We start from the raw sequence: 18,500 nt of genomic DNA, 5'->3' as shown, positions 1-18,500 counted from the left end.
TCAAGATTATTAGATTAGGTTATTAGTAACTATGTAGGAAAGTTTATTTAGGTGCAGTATACATAAGTATAATTAGCATACATAGTAACGTATGTGTAAATTACTTGGGATTACTCCCCCCAAAAAAGCCAGTTAAAGTGACTTATTTTAACTGGGGTCCCTGTAATATCTTACTATTTAAAGCCTAGCTGTACGATACAGTACAAATCAGTCATGCTTATAACCTTAAAAATTAAAACAACTAAACAACTAAATAACTCAACTGTGTGAAAATCAGTTACGATAAAAGGATGTACCATAGGGATAAAGTGAACTGAGTTATTTACTTGATGATTAAATAGAGAGGATTAGCTTACAATGATAGATACATGAATGTTAACTATACAAGAAATCACTCTCCTCCCTTTTTGTAGCTTCATTCATTAGGTACTTTTTAGCTCTCTTCCTGAACTAGCTCGGGCTACGACAGCCTTTAACATATGAAAGCAATCCGTTCCACTCCTTGTTTTGTAGTATGATAAAAGATGTTTGTAGGTACTACAAAACTGTGTTCACTTCCTCTAGTACCGAACAAGTTATGGTTCCTAACCTTGACAAACTTGGCAGCAAGATATTCTGGACACTGTTTGTGAGTAATTTTATTAACATGATTTATCTTCGGTTGCTTTACTCTGTCTTCAGCATTCAACATATCCAGTTGTAGTTCATCCTGGCCAATTTAATTCCTGTAAAGTGATTAAGTGTTATCCAGTATCATCCATGTCAGCAATGAGATACAGATGCCGGAGGAATAGATTCAAATTATCATCAAACTTACAATTAGGAATGCAGAAGTGACCCAGTTAACAAATTTTCAGAGATTTGGAAAGTACTACTACTCCTGGTTAAATTGACCTTCACAACAGAAATGATACGAGACAGGATCATGAAAACAAAACCATGGTTAAGGAAGACAGAAAAATGTTATAGTGCCTACCTCGACCGGAACAGAGCAAGCTAATACAAAGGCGCCAGAAATGAGGGGAGACAGGTGTGAAAGCTCAGCCTCAGAACGAACACCAGCACCTCCACACACACTGGTACTCTTGGTAAGTTCTAGTCTTATATCCTACTCAAACTCAATAAAACAAAACAAGTCATATTCTGTACCTCTTCATACATTCACTAACTTCACCATCCCCAACGTAATAACCGTCCTCGCAACTGCAACTCATCATCTCCCATATCCCATTTTAACCTACACCCAAAGCTCCCCATCCATCCCAGCACCCTAACCTCCACATCCACCCCAGCACCCTAACTCCCCATCCACCCCAGCACCCTAACCTCCCCATCCACCCCAGCACCCTAACCTCCCCATCTACCCCAGCACCCTAATCTTCCCATCCGCCCCAGCACCCTAACCTCCCCATCCACCCCAGCACCCTAACTCCCCATCCACCCCAGCACCCTAATCTTCCCATCCACCCCAGCAACCTAACCTCCCCATCCACCCCAGCACCCTAACCTTCCCATCCACCCTTGTAAGTGATGGCTTTAAGACGACATCTCTTAAAATCTTAACACAGACAAACATTGTCTCAACATATGATTAATAATAATAATATTAATATTAATAATAATAATAATAATAATAATAATAATAATAATAATAATAATAATAATAATAATAATAATAATAATAATAATAATAATAATAATAAATCTTTATATCTACAAGTACATGTACAACATATACAGTCCTAGCTGACATCAGTGACATACTACTATGCAGAAATACTCTGACTGTGCAGAGTACTTCGGGCAAATTAGGTCAATTGTGACCCCAGGATGCGACCCGCACCAAACGACTATCACACAGATACCTATTTTACTGACAGTTGAACAGGGACAGCAGGTGTCTTAAGGAAATACGTCCTAATGTTTCCACCCGTTCTGCGGATTGAACCCCTGACCTCAGTATGTGAACTGAGTGCACTAGCAACTTGCGGTTATCTTCATACATGTCAGTACTGAGACATGTATGAAGACATTGCTCTCTTTCGTTTGCTTTTTTTCTGATGTGCAAGACGTTGATCATGATCTACAAGTGAAAGTGTAAACTACAGGTGAAAATGTAAAATGATCGACTGGTGAAGGTGTAAGATGAAGTCCGAGAACTTTTCTACTCCTAGAGCCCGGCCTTGGGCCAGGCTCATCTGAGAATTAAGATACAAGGCAGTAGAGTATTTCTACACATTACCTTTGATATACCTTTGAAGAGTTTCGAGAGTTTATCTACTCCCTGAGCCCGGCCATGGGCCAGGCTCGTCTGATGCTTGCCTGGTCAACCAGGCTGTTGCTGCTGGAGGCCGGCTGCCCCACATATCCATCACAGCCTGGTTGATCTGGCACCTGGTGAAGATACTTGTCCAGTTTCCTCTTGAAAGCTTCTACACTTGTTCCAGCAGTGTTTCTGATGTCTTCTGGTAAGATGTTGAAAAATCTGGGACCCCGGATGTTGATACAGTGTTCCCTTATTGTCCCCACCGTACCCCTGCTCCTCACTGGGTTTATTTTACCGTACCCCTGCTCCTCACTGGGTTTATTTTACACTTCCTCCCATATCTCTCACTCCAGTATGTTGTTATGGCAGTGTGCAGATTTGGGACCAGGCCTTCGAGTACCTTCCAGGTATATATTATAATGTACCTCTCTCTCCTCCGCTCCAATGAGTACATGTTCAAGACTTGCAGGCGTTCCCAGTAGTTTAGGTGCTTTACTGACTCAATGTGAGCCGTAAACGATCTCTGTATTAGTTCCAGCATGTATTAGTTCCGACATGTTGATAAATTAGACACATGTGTCTAATCAACATGTCGGTTCTCTGAACCATTCATCTACAAACCTGTCAGACACTGCAACTTCTTGGGATCTTAATACCTGGGAATTCTTCGCTTGCCTAATTCTTGGGCACGACCTACTTCCGCATTGAACAAATGTGACACCACCTATGACTGCTGCACCTCTCCTATAAACGGTTTATAAGCTCCTTCTCCTCACGTATGCCGTATTCTATTCAAGATTGATGGACTGACCACATCGACTCAAGGTTGAGGGACTGATTACCTCATTCTCCTCCTGTTCTTCAAGATTCTCCTTTGTATGGACTGATGAAGCCACTGTGTGGCGAAACGTTTCCTCAATATTCTAAGTGAGGGAGCACTAGGGATTTGAAGTGTCACCATCGGCATTATTTCCCTTGTTTTGAAAGTTCTCAATACCCACCCCGTCATCTTCTTGGCTGTCGTGATCTTTGTCTTGTTATGGTCTTTAAAAGAAAGGTCAGCTGACATAATTATTCCTAGGTCTTTTACGTGTTCCTTGCGTTCTATTTGGTGACCCTCTTGAGTTTTGTATATAGTGCTCCTTTTGAGTTCTTCATTCTTTCCAAACCTAAGCAGCTGGAACTTATCACCATTGAGCGTCATGTTGTTCTCCACTGTCACAACAGTTACCTTGACTGTCAAGAATTGCTATATACAGTTTATTATGCTTACCAATTCGCAAATGGGAGAAAATATTAGTGCGCAGGTCCGAATTCTGCTCTGGACCGAGAGATAATGTTTGACAGTTCAATATGTTTGTCTCCCCGGAGGGGAACTGTACCCCAGTCCCCCGCGTGACAGGCTGGGGATACTCGCTACCCCGGTCCCCAGCGTGACAGGCGGGATACTCACCGTCCCGGTCTCCCGCGTGACAGGCTGGAGATACTCATCCCCCCCCCCCGGTCTCCCGCTTGACAGGCGGGGTATACTCACCACCCCGGTCTCCCGCGTGACAGGCTGGGGATACTCACTATCCCGGTCCCCTGCGTGACAGGCGGGATACTCACCGCCCCGGCCTCCCACTTGACAGGCTGGGGATACTCACCACCCCGGTCTCCCGCGTGACAGGGTGGGGATACTCACCACCCCGGTCTCCCGCGCGACAGGCTGGGGATACTCACCACCCCAGTCTATCGCGTGACAGGCTGGGGATACTCACTACCCCGGTCTCCTGCGTGACAGGTGGGGGATACTCACCACTCCGATCTCCCGCGTGACAGGCTGGGGATACTCACCACCCCGGTCTCCCGCGTGACAGGCTGGGGATACTCACCACCCAGGTCACCCGCTTGACAGGCGGGGAACACTCACCATCCCGGTCTCCCGCGTGACAGGTGGGGGATGCTCACCACCCCGGTCTCCTGCGTGACAGGCTGGGGATACTCACCACCCCGGTCACCCGCTTGACAGGCTGAGGATACTCACCACCTCGGTCTCCCACGTGACAGTCGGGGATACTCACCACCTCGGTCTCCCACTTGACAGGCGGGGGATACTCACCATCCCGGTCTCCCGCGTGACAGTCGGGGATACTCACCATCCCGGTCTCCCGCGTGACAGGCTGGGGATACTCACCAACTCGGTCTCCCACTTGACAGGCGGGGGATATTCACCACCCCGGTCTCCCATGTGACAGTCGGGGATACTCACCACTATACTACCCAGGAGGCAGGTTGGTGAGGGTGAACTGAAGATGAAACTCTAAGATGTACAACCAGTGAAGGTGAACACTGATCTACCAGCGAAGGTGAGCACTGATCTACCAGTGAAGGTGAACACTGATATACAAGTGAAGTTGATCACTGAATTACCAGTGAAGGTGAACACTGAACTATCAGTGAAGGTGAACACTGAACTACCAGTGAAGGTGAACACTGAACTACCAGTGAAGGTGAACACTGATATACCAGTGAAGGTGAACACTGAACTACCATTGAAGGTGAACACTGATATACCAGTGAAGGTGAACACTGATATACCAGTGAAGGTGAACACTGATCTACCATTGAAGGTGAACACAGATATACCAGTGAAGATGGACACTGAACTACCAGTGAAGGTGAACACTGAACTACCAGTGAAGGTGAACACTGAACTACCAGTGAAGGTGCACAATAAACTTCATTACATTTTCCTCTAAAACACTAAACTATACGATCGGAGGGGTTTGAACTCGTGGCGGCCGCGTGTCCCAAGCTGGCGGGAAATTCATCTATAAAAACTTGCATTTGTGGTCTCAGTGGAGCCTGTGCTACCCTCTCTATGATGTATAAATATACCTAGTTGAATGAATCTTATTGCAGCCAGTTGGTGCAGTGGCATAAGCTCTGGCCTAGAGTTTGACTCACTCGCCGCGAGTTCAATCCCCACCTTTGGTATGGCTTATTTGCAATCGTGTCATCACTTTCTCCTTTAATTCAACGTTTAACCTACGCAAAAAAAAAGAAATATTATAGACTAGGAAGCTAATGATTTTGATTTCAGTAGATAAGTGCCCAGTTTGCCCCACTAGGGCAGTAGATTTCAGTAGATAAGTGCCCAGTTTGCCCCACTCGGGCAGTATAAGACGTCATTTCATGCTAACTTTAGAAATAGAGTTATATTTTGAAAATACACAAATCCCTGTAACTTTGTCAGAATGTTCTTATTATCTTATGTGTCGTAATTAATTATTTGTAGTTATAATAACAAGCAAAAAGCATTAGTCGAGGTTTCCCGGGTTCTAAGTTTGTTCTGTCTCAAGTTCCCCGGGTTCTATGTTTGTTCTGTCTCAAGTTCCCCGGGTTCTATGTTTGTTCTGTCTCATGTTCCCCGGGTTCTATGTTTGTTCTGTCTCAAGTTCCCCGGGTTCTATGTTTGTTCTGTCTCAAGTTCCCCGGGTTCTATGTTTGTTCTGTCTCAAGTTCCCCGGGTTCTATGTTTGTTCTGTCTCAAGTTCCCCGGGTTCTATGTTTGTTCTGTCTCAAGTTCCCCGGGTTCTATGTTTGTTCTGTCTCAAGTTCCCCGGGTTCTATGTTTGTTCTGTCTCAAGTTCCCCGGGTTCTATGTTTGTTCTGTCTCAAGTTCCCCGGGTTCTATGTTTGTTCTGTCTCAAGTTCCCCGGGTTCTATGTTTGTTCTGTTCCAAGTTCCCCGGGTTCTATGTTTGTTCTGTCTCAAGTTCCCCGGGTTCTATGTTTGTTCTGTCTCAAGTTCCCCGGGTTCTATGTTTGTTCTGTCTCAAGTTCCCCGGGTTCTATGTTTGTTCTGTCTCAAGTTCCCCGGGTTCTATGTTTGTTCTGTCTCAAGTTCCCCGGGTTCTATGTTTGTTCTGTCTCAAGTTCCCCGGGTTCTATGTTTGTTCTGTCTCAAGTTCCCCGGGTTCTATGTTTGTTCTGTCTCAAGTTCCCCGGGTTCTATGTTTGTTCTGTCTCAAGTTCCCCGGGTTCTATGTTTGTTCTGTCTCAAGTTCCCCGGGTTCTATGTTTGTTCTGTCTCAAGTTCCCCGGGTTCTATGTTTGTTCTGTCTCAAGTTCCCCGGGTTCTATGTTTGTTCTGTCTCAAGTTCCCCGGGTTCTATGTTTGTTCTGTCTCAAGTTCCCCGGGTTCTATGTTTGTTCTGTCTCAAGTTCCCCGGGTTCTATGTTTGTTCTGTCTCAAGTTCCCCGGGTTCTATGTTTGTTCTGTCTCAAGTTCCCCGGGTTCTATGTTTGTTCTGTCTCAAGTTCCCCGGGTTCTATGTTTGTTCTGTCTCAAGTTCCCCGGGTTCTATGTTTGTTCTGTCTCATGTTCCCCGGGTTCTATGTTTGTTCTGTCTCAAGTTCCCCGGGTTCTATGTTTGTTCTGTCTCAAGTTCCCCGGGTTCTATGTTTGTTCTGTCTCAAGTTCCCCGGGTTCTATGTTTGTTCTGTCTCAAGTTCCCCGGGTTCTATGTTTGTTCTGTCTCAAGTTCCCCGGGTTCTATGTTTGTTCTGTCTCAAGTTCCCCGGGTTCTATGTTTGTTCTGTCTCAAGTTCCCCGGGTTCTATGTTTGTTCTGTCTCAAGTTCCCCGGGTTCTATGTTTGTTCTGTCTCATGTTCCCCGGGTTCTATGTTTGTTCTGTCTCAAGTTCCCCGGGTTCTATGTTTGTTCTGTCTCAAGTTCCCCGGGTTCTATGTTTGTTCTGTCTCAAGTTCCCCGGGTTCTATGTTTGTTCTGTCTCAAGTTCCCCGGGTTCTATGTTTGTTCTGTCTCAAGTTCCCCGGGTTCTATGTTTGTTCTGTCTCAAGTTCCCCGGGTTCTATGTTTGTTCTGTCTCAAGTTCCCCGGGTTCTATGTTTGTTCTGTCTCAAGTTCCCCGGGTTCTATGTTTGTTCTGTCTCAAGTTCCCCGGGTTCTATGTTTGTTCTGTCTCAAGTTCCCCGGGTTCTATGTTTGTTCTGTCTCAAGTTCCCCGGGTTCTATGTTTGTTCTGTCTCAAGTTCCCCGGGTTCTATGTTTGTTCTGTCTCAAGTTCCCCGGGTTCTATGTTTGTTCTGTCTCAAGTTCCCCGGGTTCTATGTTTGTTCTGTCTCAAGTTCCCCGGGTTCTATGTTTGTTCTGTCTCAAGTTCCCCGGGTTCTATGTTTGTTCTGTCTCAAGTTCCCCGGGTTCCATGTTTGTTCTGTCTCAAGTTCCCCGGGTTCTATGTTTGTTCTGTCTCAAGTTCCCCGGGTTCTATGTTTGTTCTGTCTCAAGTTCCCCGGGTTCTATGTTTGTTCTGTCTCAAGTTCCCCGGGTTCTATGTTTGTTCTGTCTCAAGTTCCCCGGGTTCTATGTTTGTTCTGTCTCAAGTTCCCCGGGTTCTATGTTTGTTCTGTCTCAAGTTCCCCGGGTTCTATGTTTGTTCTGTCTCAAGTTCCCCGGGTTCTATGTTTGTTCTGTCTCAAGTTCCCCGGGTTCTGTATATATTTTGTTAAGTTTCTCGTTAAATTTCCACGTGAATTTTCATATTTGCTTTGGCGTATTACTCTTCGTTCTGTAATGCCCGGTCTGGTCTGATGCCCGGTCTGATGCCCTGGACTGATGCCCGGTCTGATGCCCTGGACTGATGCCCGGTCTGATGCCCTGGACTGATGCCCGGTCTGATGCCCTGGACTGATGCCCGGTCTGATGCCCTGGACTGATGCCCGGTCTGATGCCCTGGACTGATGCCCGGTCTGATGCCCTGGACTGATGCCCGGTCTGATGCCCTGGACTGATGCCCGGTCTGATACCCTGGACTGATGCCCGGTCTGATGCCCTGGACTGATGCCCGGTCTGATGCCCTGGACTGATGCCCGGTCTGATGCCCTGGACTGATGCCCGGTCTGATGCCCTGGACTGATGCCCGGTCTGATGCCCTGGACTGATGCCCGGTCTGATGCCCTGGACTGATGCCCGGTCTGATGCCCTGGACTGATGCCCGGTCTGATGCCTTGGACTGATGCCCGGTCTGATGCCCTGGACTGATGCCCGGTCTGATGCCCTGGACTGATGCCCGGTCTGATGCCCTGGGCTGATGCCCGGTCTGATGCCCTGGACTGATGCCCGGTCTGATGCCCTGGACTGATGCCCGGTCTGATGCCCTGGACTGATGCTCGGTCTGGTTTGGTCTGATACCCGGTCTGATGCCTTGGATTGATGCCCTGTCTGATGCCCTGGACTGATGCCCGGTCTGATGCCCTGAACTGATGCCCGGTCTGGTTTGGTCTGATACCCGGTCTGATGCCCTGGACTGATGCCCGGTCTGGTCTGGTCTGATACCCGGGCTGATGCCCTGGACTGATGCCCGGTCTGATGCCCTGGACTGATGCCCGGTCTGGTCCCTGCTGGGTCAAACAGTCCATCTCTATCTTCTGCAGAAGTGGTGACAAAAATAATCAATAACATGACAACGAATACCAAGGTATTATTTGGCAATTTATATCTCACTAAAGATTCTTACGTGGAGAAAACCGGAGACGATAAATGGCACCAGGGCAAATGGGGCACAAGAATGATTGTAGACTATTGCTGGACATTGTCAAGAGATGATTTTTCAGCCCACTATAAGCGTCAAGCAGAAAGGCAGAGAATAGGTACGGATTAGAGTTTAAAACATACTGACACATATTGTAGGTTTTAATAAAATAATCAAATATTACATGTCTCGTATCTTTCAGCCTATAGACAATAAGCATTTTTCAAGGTGATATTTGGATTCAGGACATGAAAATACATAAGAATTAACTAAAATCAATTAATAAGCATACAACTTTTAAAAAATTGTTGACCAGCGATGTTTGTCTCAGAACATTCAACGTTTAGCTCTGGCTAGATGCCCGACGTGTCTAAACTTTCCGTCAATTAACTTACTTCATGTTACCGTACGAAGACGAAGCTCTGACCTGAAAAGGAGGATAATGAGTGAACAATGATGTTTGCCAGCTAGTGGTACTTCAAGCAGGAAGATCCTTCCTGGTACTTTATTATCTACCGTGAAGTATCACCATCAAGTACTTGATGATGTCCCATTGTAGGTGGAATTTTTTTTTCCGCTTCTCTCGCGCTTTTATTTTAATGAGGGAAAAGCTCTAAGCCTGTAAGGATCACATACTGCACTTCATGCATGAAGTACTTGATAAATGCTAGTATGGGTGAAACATGTTTAAGTTTCACCTATAGCGGGTTTTTATCTAGTACAATGCAGTACCACTAGCGATTACCTGATAAAACCCTATAGAGTGAAACGTCCTTTAAGTTTCTTCTTGCAGTGGTACTTTATCAGGTCGTAAATAATAGTTTTGCTTAAAGTGTCTTTGAATTACCATGAAGAATGATGTTCAAGATAACTAGCGACTGCAGAAGTCAACATACAACCCTCCCTCACACGAAGTATAATACTCCTGAATCATGACTTACGAAATCGTAATAACACGATTGTAAATCTTATCTTATTGTAGCCAGCTGGCCCAGTGGCTTACGTACCGGTCTGGAGTTTTACGACTCAGTTGCATAGTGGTTTTGTTTTAATACGCCTGAAGATATGAACATTTATGAAAGTTTGTTGACATAACCTACTGTCTTAATTCTGGATAGGGTGTCAACTTTTGGGGCAATTTGAAGATAAGCATTATATACGTTTCCCTGGAAGAAATATATGGTGTTGTTTTAAGCCCCTGTTAGCCGTCTGAAGCTCAAAACAAACAATCTGTCAGTTCCTCAGGTCAAAGACATATTGTTTTAGCAGACAAACCAGCTGAAGGATTTTTACCGTCAAGTTGGGTTGGTTGACGACAGGAAATCGCTTATGGGCTGACCGGTTGACAATATATTGGGGAACAACAGGACAACTAAGATGGTCCACTTTTCAAGGGCTCATGTGCAGTCATGTTGCATATTGCGAGACGTCGCCCCAAGGTCGACAGATTGAGCCGTCTAGGAATCACAACATTGCCGAATCGCCTCCGGGTTACAATCACTCTCTGTCATCTTTAAATTGGGCTCAGTTTCTCTAGTCTGTCATCAGAAAGCATTAAGTCATGACAAAAACTTTGTGGTCACTGGCCCCTCAACCCCAGAAAACATAATCGTCAGATAATGGGATGGACTAATACGTGACTGTTCTTTAACATACGGTGATACATGCAGTTTTTGTTAATTTAATACTGAAATGAACATCCTTCTGGGAACTTTAGAAATACATTCAATACTGTTTTCAGTGGAGCAAATTCATTTAATTTCTCTACTGTCTCAGTTTTATCTCTAGAGACAGTTTAATTAAGTACTGATTACCACGGTGCGTTTTATAATATGTAAATGGAAATATCATAGCTTTTTAATAACAAATAAAGAAAAAAAGACATTACGTAAAATTACTGAATGTTATATCCTTTGGAAGCTCTGCCAGTGATAGATAACATTTAATTTGCGCTCATAATTACCCTGCAACTGTTTATGACATATAATGTACTAACAAATCATAAGCATATGTAATGCATAAATACATTTATGCACTGTGTATCAGTACACAATATGCCCAACAAGCCATTATTTAAATAAAAACTTCAACAAATAAAAAAATATATCTTTAAATGTATAAGATATATATATATATATATATATATATATATATATATATATATATATATATATATATATATATATATATATATATATATATATATATATATATATATACATATATCGTACCTATTCGGCACGATATATGTATATATATATATATATATATATATATATATATATATATATATATATATATATATATATATATATATATATATATATATATATATATATATATATATATATATATATATATATATATATATATATATATATATATATATATATATATATATATATATCGCGGCACGACATATATAAACCATACCACTGGTGGGGTTTGATCCCGCGGTCAGAGAGTCTCAAAACTCCAGACCGTCGCGTTAGCCACTGGACCAGCTAGCCACAATAAGATTCGTCTCGTGGTATGGTTTGTTTGCAATCGTGTCATTACGATTTCATGAGTCATGTTAACGGCTCTGAGGGGACTTGAGCTAGAGTTCGTCACAGCCACGCTAGCTGGAGATTCGTCTGTAAAAACTTGCATTTGTGGTCACAGTGGTGGCTATGCTAACCTTCCTATGGTGTAGAAATATACCTAGTTGGACGAATCTTATTGTGGCTAGCTGGTCCAGTGGCTAACGCGACGGTCAAGAGTTTTGAGACTCTCTGACCGCGGGTTCTATCCCCACCCGTAGTATGGTTTGTTTGCAATCGTGTCATTACGATTTCGTGAGTCACGACACACACACACATATATATATATATATATATATATATGTGTGTGTGTGTGTGTGTGTGTGTGTGTGTGTGTGTGTGTGTGTGTGTGTGTGTGTGTGTGTAAAACAAGCCACACGGGGATGGAAAACGACGAACCATGTCACAGTCTCTGTGGTATGGGTGCCACTGATACCTTCTGCCTTGCCTTAGAGAATTTCCTCTCCTATCTGTTGCTGTCTTCCATCTTTGCATAACTCCTGAGGACTCACGAGAATGTGCAAAAGTTCTTGGCTAAAGATTTCCGTACTCATGTGGTTTGGTCTGCATTGTTAAGATCGCCTGTTATGCCGAGGATCAATCCCGTGCTTCTTTGGCCCACACTGTGGGAAGCCAGCCAAAGTTCACGATGCTCTTACCACCGGACCACACAATCATACAAACATCATGCACCCAGCGGGACTGGGCGTGTTCCATGATGCGAGGACATACGTGGCCCTGGTAAACTCAGACATAATTTTCAACGCCGGCTATACATATCTAAATGGAAAAGTAATCAGAAGAATATTTGACATTCTAAAAGCATTGGACGTAAATAGGAAATAAAGGCAGAGGTTGACAAGTCTTCATGTTCACTTGTTGATGTTTGCCTTTGTCTACGCTGAGCTTAATAAAATTAATGAGTAATGTTGGCTACCGGTTGAACTTTTTATTCTATACTGCACCGTGCTCGTCCCGGTAGTGCACACTGCACATTGCTCGCCCAGGTAGTACAAACTGCACCGTGCTCGTCCCGGTAGTGCATACTGCACCGTGCTCGTCCCGGTAGTGCATACTGCACACTGCTCGCCCCGGTAGTACATACTGCACCGTGCTCGTCCCGGTAGTGCACACTGCACATTGCTCGCCCAGGTAGTACAAACTGCATCGTGCTCGTCCCGGTAGTGCATACTGCACACTGCTCGCCCCGGTAGTACATACTGCACCGTGCTCGTCCCGGTAGTGCATACTGCACACTGCTCGCCCCGGTAGTACATACTGCGCCGTGTTCGTCCCGGTAGTGCATACTGTACCGTGCTCGCCCCGGTAGTACATACTGCACCGTGCTCGTCCCGGTAGTGTATACTGCACCGTGCTCGTCCCGGTAGTGCATACTGCACACTGCTCGTCCCGGTAGTACATACTGCGCCGTGCTCGTCCCGGTAGTGCATACTGTACCGTGCTCGCCCCGGTAGTACATACTGCACCGTGCTCGCCCCGGTAGTGCATACTGCACCGTGCTCGACCCGGTAGTACATACTGCACACTGCTCGCCCTGGTAGTACATACTGCACCGTGCTCGTCCCGGCAGTACATACTGCACCGTGCTCGTCCCGGTAGTGCATACTGCACCGTGCTCGTCCCGGTAGTGCACACTGCACACTGCTCGCCCCAGTAGTACATACTGCACCGTGCTCGTCCCGGTAGTACATACTGCACCGTGCTCGTCCCGGTAGTGCATACTGCACCGTGCTCGACCCGGTAGTGCATACTGCACACTGCTCGCCCCGGTAGTACAAACTGCACCGTGCTCGTCCCGGTAGTGCATACTGTACCGTGCTCGCACCGGTAGTACATACTGCACCGTGCTCGCCCCGGTAGTGCATACTGCACCATGCTCGACCCGGTAGTACATACTGCACCATGCTCGCCCCGGTAGTGCATACTGCACACTACTCGCCCCGGTAGTACATACTGCACCGTGCTCGTCCCGGCAGTACATACTGCACCGTGCTCGTCCCGGTAGTGCATACTGTACCGTGCTCGTCCCGGTAGTACATACTGCACGGTGCTCGACCCGGTAGTGCATTCTGTACCGAGCTAGTCCCGGTAGTACATACTGCACCGTGCTCGCCCCGGTAGTGTATACTGTACCGTGCTCGCCCCGGTAGTACATACTGCACCGTGCTCGTCCCGGTAGTGCATACTGTACCGTGCTCGCACCGGTAGTACATACTGCACCATGCTCGCCCCGGTAGTGCATACTGCACCATGCTCGACCCGGTAGTACATACTGCACCATGCTTGCCCCGGTAGTGCATACTGCACACTACTCGCCCCGGTAGTACATACTGCACCGTGCTCGTCCCGGCAGTACATACTGCACCGTGCTCGTCCCGGTAGTGCATACTGTACCGTGCTCGTCCCGGTAGTATATACTGCACCGTGCTCGCCCCGCTAGTGCATACTGCACCGTGCTCGTCCCGGAAGTACATACTGCACCGTGCTCGCCCCGGTAGTGCATATTGCACCGTGCTCGTCCCGGTAGTACATACTGCACCGTGCTCGTCCCGGTAGTGCATACTGTACCGTGCTCGTCCCGGTAGTACATACTGCACGGTGCTCGACCCGGTAGTGCATTCTGTACCGAGCTAGTCCCGGTAGTACATACTGCACCGTGCTCGCCCCGGTAGTGTATACTGTACCGTGCTCGCCCCGGTAGTACATACTGCACCGTGCTCGCCCCGGTAGTGCATTCTGTACCGAGCTAGTCCCGGTAGTACATACTGCACCGTGCTCGCCCCGGTAGTGCATACTGTACCGTGCTCGCACCGGTAGTACATACTGCACCATGCTCGCCCCGGTAGTGCATACTGTACCGTGCTCGCCCCGGTAGTACATACTGCACCGTGCTCGTCCCGGTAGTGCATACTGTACCGTGCTCGCACCGGTAGTACATACTGCACCATGCTCGCCCCGGTAGTGCATACTGTACCGTGCTCGCACCGGTAGTACATACTGCACCATGCTCGCCCCGGTAGTGCATACTGCACCGTGCTCGTCCCGGTAGTGCACACTGCACATTGCTCGCCCAGGTAGTACAAACTGCACCGTGCTCGTCCCGGTAGTGCATACTGCACCGTGCTCGTCCCGGTAGTGCATACTGCACACTGCTCGCCCCGGTAGTACATACTGCACCGTGCTCGTCCCGGTAGTGCACACTGCACATTGCTCGCCCAGGTAGTACAAACTGCACCGTGCTCGTCCCGGTAGTGCATACTGCACACTGCTCGCCCCGGTAGTACATACTGCAGCGTGCTCGTCCCGGTAGTGCATACTGCACACTGCTCGCCCCGGTAGTACATACTGCGCCGTGTTCGTCCCGGTAGTGCATACTGTACCGTGCTCGCCCCGGTAGTACATACTGCACCGTGCTCGTCCCGGTAGTGTATACTGCACCGTGCTCGTCCCGGTAGTGCATACTGCACACTGCTCGTCCCGGTAGTACATACTGCGCCGTGCTCGTCCCGGTAGTGCATACTGTACCGTGCTCGCCCCGGTAGTACATACTGCACCGTGCTCGCCCCGGTAGTGCATACTGCACCGTGCTCGACCCGGTAGTACATACTGCACACTGCTCGCCCTGGTAGTACATACTGCACCGTGCTCGTCCCGGCAGTACATACTGCACCGTGCTCGTCCCGGTAGTGCATACTGCACCGTGCTCGTCCCGGTAGTGCACACTGCACACTGCTCGCCCCAGTAGTACATACTGCACCGTGCTCGTCCCGGTAGTACATACTGCACCGTGCTCGTCCCGGTAGTGCATACTGCACCGTGCTCGTCCCGGTAGTGCATACTGCACACTGCTCGCCCCGGTAGTACATACTGCACCGTGCTCGTCCCGGTAGTGCATACTGTACCGTGCTCGCACCGGTAGTACATACTGCACCGTGCTCGCCCCGGTAGTGCATACTGCACCATGCTCGACCCGGTAGTACATACTGCACCATGCTCGCCCCGGTAGTGCATACTGCACACTACTCGCCCCGGTAGTACATACTGCACCGTGCTCGTCCCGGCAGTACATACTGCACCGTGCTCGTCCCGGTAGTGCATACTGTACCGTGCTCGTCCCGGTAGTACATACTGCACGGTGCTCGACCCGGTAGTGCATTCTGTACCGAGCTAGTCCCGGTAGTACATACTGCACCGTGCTCGCCCCGGTAGTGTATACTGTACCGTGCTCGCCCCGGTAGTACATACTGCACCGTGCTCGTCCCGGTAGTGCATACTGTACCGTGCTCGCACCGGTAGTACATACTGCACCATGCTCGACCCGGTAGTACATACTGCACCATGCTCGCCCCGGTAGCGCATACTGCACACTACTCGCCCCGGTAGTACATACTGCACCGTGCTCGTCCCGGCAGTACATACTGCACCGTGCTCGTCCCGGTAGTGCATACTGTACCGTGCTCGTCCCGGTAGTATATACTGCACCGTGCTCGCCCCGCTAGTGCATACTGCACCGTGCTCGTCCCGGAAGTACATACTGCACCGTGCTCGCCCCGGTAGTGCATACTGCACCGTGCTCGTCCCGGTAGTACATACTGCACCGTGCTCGTCCCGGTAGTGCATACTGTACCGTGCTCGTCCCGGTAGTACATACTGCACGGTGCTCGACCCGGTAGTGCATTCTGTACCGAGCTAGTCCCGGTAGTACATACTGCACCGTGCTCGCCCAGGTAGTGTATACTGTACCGTGCTCGCCCCGGTAGTACATACTGCACCGTGCTCGCCCCGGTAGTGCATTCTGTACCGAGCTAGTCCCGGTAGTACATACTGCACCGTGCTCGCCCCGGTAGTACATACTGCACACTGCTCGCCCCGGTAGTGCATATTGCAAACTGATCGCCCAAGTAGTGCATACTGCACCGTGATCGCCCCGGTAGTGCATACTGCAAACTGCTCGCCCCAGTAGTGCATACTGCACCGTGCTCGCCCCGGTAGTACATAGTGCAAACTGCTCGCCCCGGTAGTGCATACTGCACCGTCCTTGCCCCGGTAGTGCATACTGCGCCGTGCTCGTCCCGGTAGTACATACTGCACCATGCTCGTCCCGGTAGTTCATACTGCACACTGCTCGCCCCGGTAGTGCATACTGCACCGTGCTCGTCCCGGTAGTACATACTGCACCATGCTCTTCCCGGTAGTGCATACTGCACAGTCCTCGTCCCGGTAATGCATACTGCACCGTGCTCGCCCCGGTAGTGCACACTGCACCGTGCTCGCCCCGGCAGTACATACTGCATTGTGCTCGCCCCGGTAGTACATACTGCACCGTGCTTGCCCCGGTAGTACATACTGTACCGTGCTCGCCCCGGTAGTACATACTGCACCGTGCTCGCCACGGTAGTACATAATGCACCGTCCTCGCCCGGTAGTACATGCTGCCCCGTGCTCACCCCGGTAGTACATGCTGCATTGTGCTCTCCCCGGTAGTACATATTACACAGTGTTCGTCCCGGTAGTGCATACTGCACCGTGCTCGCCCCGGTATTACTGCACCGTGCTCGTCTCAGTAGTGCATACTGCACCGTGCTCGCCCCAGTAGTACATACGGTACCGTGCTTGCCCCGGTAGTACACACTGTACCGTGCTCGCCCCGGTAGTAAATACTGTACCGTGCTCGCCCCGGTAGTACATGCTTTACCGTGCTCACCCCGGTAGTACATAGTGGACCGTGCTTGACCCGGTAGTGCATACTACACCGTGCTCGCCCCGGTAGTGCATACTGCACCGTGCACTCCCCGGTATTACATACTGTACCGTGCTCGTCCCAGTAGTGCATACTGCACAGTGCTCGCCTCGGTAGTACATACTGTACCGTGCTCGCCCCGGTAGTGCATACTGCACCGTGCTCGCCGCGGTAGTGCATACTGCACCGTGCTCGCCCTGGTAGTGCATACTGCACCGTGCTCGCCCCGGTAGAGCATACTGCACCGTGCTCGCCCCAGTAGTACATACAGTAATGTGCTCGAAACCGGTAGTACATACTGCACCGCGCTCGCCCCGGTAGTACATAGTGCACCGTGCTCTACCCGGTAGTGCATACTGCACCGTGCTCGCCCCGGTAGTACATACTGTACTGTGCTCGACCCGGTAGTAGATACTGCACCGTGCACGCCCTGGTAGTACATGCTGCACCGTGCTCGCCCTAGTAGTACATGCTGTACTGTGCTCGGCCCGGTAATACATACTGCACCGCGCTCGCCCCGGTAGTACATACAGTACCGTGCTTGCCCCGATAGAATATACTCTACTGTGCTCGACCCGGAAGTACATACTGCATCGTGCTCGCCCCAGTAGTACATACTGCACAGTGCTTGCCCCCGTAGTGCACACTGCACTGTATTCTCCACGGTAGTGCATACTGCACTGTGCTCGCCCCGGTAGTACATACTGCACCGTGCTCTACCCGGTAGTACATACTGCACCGTGCTCGCCCCGGTAGTGCATAGTGCACTGTACTCGCCCCGGTAGTGCATACTGTACCGTGCTCGACCCGGTAGTAAATGCTGCACCGCGCTCGCCCCGCTAGTACATATTGCTCCGTGCTCGCCCCGGTAGTACAGCACCGTGCTCGACCCGTTAGTGCATACTGCACAGTACTCACCCCAGTAGTGCATACTGCACGGTGCTCGACCCGGTATTACATACTGCACCGTGCTCGCCCCGGTAGTTCACAGTGCACTGTACTCGCCCGGGTAGTGCGTACTGTACTCGCCCGGGTAGTGCGTACTGTACCGTGCTCGCCCCAGTAGTACATACGGTACCATGCTCGCCCCGGTAGTATATACTGTACCTTGCTTGCCCCGGTAGTGCGCACTGCAATGTACTCGCCCCGGTAGTGCATACTGCACCGTGCTCGCCACAGTAGTACATACGGTACCGTGCTCGCCCCGGTAGTGTATACTGTACCGTGTTTGCCCCGGTAGTGCATACTGCACTGTACTCGCCCCGGTAGTGCATACTGCACCGTGCTCGCCACTTTAGTACATACTGGACCTTGCTCACCCCGGTAGTTCATACTGCACCGTACTTGCCCCG

The sequence above is a fragment of the Cherax quadricarinatus genome, chromosome 65 (genome assembly GCF_038502225.1).
Source record: "Cherax quadricarinatus isolate ZL_2023a chromosome 65, ASM3850222v1, whole genome shotgun sequence".
Taxonomy (NCBI): domain Eukaryota; kingdom Metazoa; phylum Arthropoda; class Malacostraca; order Decapoda; family Parastacidae; genus Cherax; species Cherax quadricarinatus.
Note: the sequence above shows the minus strand (reverse complement) of the source record.